Consider the following 4,078-nt stretch of genomic DNA (forward strand, 5'->3'; position numbering starts at 1 on the left):
AAGCTCCGACAATACCTATGCATGCACACGAGAGGAATGTCAAGTAGTATACCATCCTCGAAGGGGTCAAGTGAACACGTGTAAAGGAGATGATTCACCTTTCCGGCCTGTGTCAGCGGGCCGAGCGCTGGGGATGGGCAGTGGGGAGCGGCGGCGGTCGGATCCGGTCATTATCGGTGGCGGTCCGGCGGCGGAGTATATGCGGGTAAGGGTGGGGGCGCGCTGACGTGGATTAGGTGGTGGTAAGTGAGGCGAAGTGGGTTGGGGGAGTTCTACTCCCTGACTACTCGGCCGAGTATATTTAAGCATCGCGGCCAGCTCAGAGTATTTTTTTTACTCCACTAACAATTTTTGGGCTCTGGTTAGTTCCGGTTTGGAGGAGGAAAACATGATTTATCCTCCTCTAAAGGTTTTTAGGGGATCAGTTAGAGATGCCCTCAGTCTATTATCCAGCCCTGGGTGCTGTTTGAACCTGTGCTATCTCCAGCCCTGGGTGCTGTTTGGACCTGTGCTGTCGTCCAGCCCTGGGCGCTGCTGTAATGCTTTTCTGGTTTCCTTTCTGGTACCTTTTCTTTTATCTTGCCAAGCTTTATTGATCAGCCTTAATGGACATTGGCATACATATGGGTTCATGCAGTTGCCCAAGCCACAAATGGTCCTTTCTGGTACCTGTTGGTTTGTCTGGTTTGCTGGAAACTGCACCCTCCGAAGATTTCGTTTCTGGACTCTGTACTCTGTTAGCAGTAGATGGTAGTTAAAACCCTCTTTACTTTTCTGTTTGAATCTTCCTGGAGGCTTTGTTCTGTTACCATGAGATAGTGGAACCCTGCCCAAGGGTTGTATGGAATAGTCTTAGCTTGGCTCTATATGAATAAGCCGAATAAAAGCCAGCTGTTTGGTTCGGCTGCTGGCTTGTAAGCATGGAAAACCAGCTAAAAGCCCAACCAAACACCTCCTACACTTGAATTCTGGGGTTCATGAATTTGGTAACTTATTAGTATTACTTATTTCTTGTAGAACGTACACTAGTCGATAAATGAAGCTCAATCTTTTAATAGCATCAACAGTTTCTATCTGGTGTAATATCTTAACTCTTAAACAGAGAATTCCTTGTTTGTTTGCTACTTCTTTGTTTGTGTAGTCCCATACTAACTTACGAACTTCCATGCAGAACTACAGATAAATCATGCAAAATCTAGACTAGTTTATTTGAAGTCATCTCTGTACATGCATGTGAGCACACAAATTCCTGTAATGATCTTATTCGGGACTCCACGCCTCTCTTGAACCAGATGGAACAGCGGCTTGCCTCCTATTCCTCATTTGTATGATTTGGTGTTAAGCTTAAAGTAGTTAAGTCGGTCCAAAGCTCTCTACTCACCTACTGTCCCGGCACCCTCAAGCTCCCGGACGGCGTTAAAGAGTATATCGGCGGAGCCCGACGCATATGCCTCTGGGGTAAATATGAGGCGACAGGATATTGCCAATCCCTGCAGCAGCATCGATCTATTCTGAATGAGGCTTCGCTGCTCAATTTTTTCCATCTACAGCAAAGACATTCCATGGGTCAAACTTACTTGGAGATATTACCAAAACTAGGAGCCGCATGCCACCGTCCCGATTGGTTTATTCTGGATCAGAAAAGCATAATGAAGCTCAACACTAGCTGCAGGAGCATTTACACTGGGAAGTCGCCCACGGGGATACCACCCTCCTATGGCACAACTGCCACGACTCCTGGAATAATGATCCACTGGCCTACAGCCTTGCGGGAGATCGTTCTTTCCCTCTTTATGATAGTATTTTGGTTGCTGAGGCCGCTGAAGCCTAAGAACTAGTTCTGTTCCCAGCCCATCTTACAGAAATGGCATTGGCAAAGGCTTGCCTAGGGAGGTGGAATTGATCTAGGAGGTAGAACAAAGTTGTCTTAGGAGTCCATCTTTCATGTATATTCTTGGCCCCTCGCTCTTGTAAACATATTCTCTTTTTGTATTATAATATACTGTCAGAGCCTCCCCTACAGTCTCCCCCCAGAAATGATCTTATTAGCCAAATCTTTGTTCTGTTTTTACCTTCCGGCTTCTATGGATCTTAATTATCATTGAACCACTTGAAAGACTTCCATCATTCTGCTCCAAAAAAAGGCTGGAACAATACTTGATACTATCTCTTTGCTATGAAGAAATTTGTTAGTCGAAACTGATAAAAGAAGACATGTAACTGTAAAATCTATACATCACAAAAACTTTACCAACTCCAGTTACGAGAAATTGCTTTCATATTACATCATTGGCTCTTGATAGCCACAGAACTGTCAGGCCTAATGCGCCAATAATTCGGGTAAAACTTAAATATAACTTTCTTTGTTTCTTGTGTGGAGAAGCTTGAAGCCTTGAACCATACCTTCGTGTGGAATGCAATCTAGTTTTGTATAGTATAGTACTTCTGCTTTTTGCTGGCGGCTTTCGAGGGCCTCAGCTTTTTGCACCATCTGTATGGTCTTGATATTATTTGTAGTGGGGTATACCGTCATGAGAATTATACTCCCATGGTATATTCATTTCTCAAGATTTATTCAACTCCTGTCTTCTTCTTTCTTAACCATATGCCACTATCTCCAGAGAAGATATTGTCTTCAAAGATCCTCTCAGTAAATTCGTGGGTATTGATAGCTATAAAAGGATATTCTGGGCGCTGCGCTTTACCGGTCAGATTTTCTTCAAGGCCTTGTGGATTGACATTGCTACTATATGGCAACCAGTCGACAATGTAATTATGGTCCGGTGGATTGTTCATGGCATCCCTAGATTCCCACAGGATGGTCCTGTAGCCGCTTTGATGGCATGTCAGAGTATAAGTTGGATAAGAATGGAAGATTTACCAGCATAAGGTGGACAATGTTGCCATGAATTCTCAAAAGAAGTTCAAGATCTTGCCTGTCGAAGAGCTCATCAGATCACTCGGGTGCCCATCCACTCCAAAACCAACTTACTTCAAGATAACCTCACTCATGCCGTTTTGGTTGAGATGGACATGGATGAGGTAATAACTGTTGTCAGACCTTATGCTGGCAAATTGAGCGAAATGCTGATGTTTCCAACCCGATGCCCCCTAAGTGTTTGCCTTTCAGCTTTTCGGCTGTGTACCTACTTACCACTGAGCAGTGGCCTCGCTATAACCGCTGTATTTGTGTACAGCTGTAAGTTTTGATTCAAAGAACACAGTTGTAGATGTTCATCCTTATTTTGTTGTTGTTGAGGGATATATGTTCCTCAGTGCCTGGTTATAACCACTGTATTTGTGTACAGCTGTAAGTTTTGATTCAAAGAACATAATTGTAGATGTTCCTCCTTGTTTTGTTGTTGTTGAAGGATATATGTTCATCCTTGTATGATATACGGAAAGCTGTATTTGACTTTGCATGTTGACTTGACAGACCAGCAAGGATATACGTGCAATGTAGCCTGGTTCATGTATTGTGTTTTTGTTAACTTGTCAGATCAAGAGCCTTGATTCGAGATGGTGTGATGTTTTGTTTTAATAAAAATTGCTTGCTGTGATGCCCTTTTTTATTTCGAACCATGCAGGCTGCGCGTAATTTGTGCCATGCAAATCTGTCATTCAAGTTTCTGCAAAACCTGTGCCATGGTAATTTGCCAGCATAGAAACCAGTACCTCCCCACCATTGCATAGCATCTCCTTTTAAGTAAGTAATAGCAATTTCAGTTCTCTGTTCAAGAGGGATTCTAGCAGAGTCAAAATATTGCTCAATTGTCTGTATCCCATGAGTCTGCATCTTGCCCTGCAAATTCAGGGATGTTGAGCTTGGCAGGTTTAACAATTGTTTTCTGCTAGTTTCAGCTAACTGTTCAACAGGTTCTCTGTTAACCATTGTCTGAACAGCAATAGTGTGCTGCATGTTTGCTAAGTCTTCAGGTCTGGACTGGTGTTGGCCTTGACCAAAATGGGGGTGTCTGTAGGGCAATTTCTGTGTGCCATCCAGATTCACTTCCTTGCCAGTGTGATCTCTTAGAACTGCTGATCCAATGACAGCGGATTTACCCAGATCAGGCGGTGG

The 4,078-nt window shown here is 43.6% G+C and overlaps 1 pseudogene; it reads left to right on the forward strand.

The window, feature by feature from the left end:
• Positions 1-2,613: 2,613 nt before the first annotated feature.
• Positions 2,614-3,091, forward strand: LOC125536735 (annotated as a pseudogene).
• Positions 3,092-4,078: the final 987 nt, after the last annotated feature.

This window comes from Triticum urartu, chromosome 2 (genome assembly GCF_003073215.2).
Source record: "Triticum urartu cultivar G1812 chromosome 2, Tu2.1, whole genome shotgun sequence".
NCBI classification, from domain to species: Eukaryota; Viridiplantae; Streptophyta; class Magnoliopsida; order Poales; family Poaceae; genus Triticum; species Triticum urartu.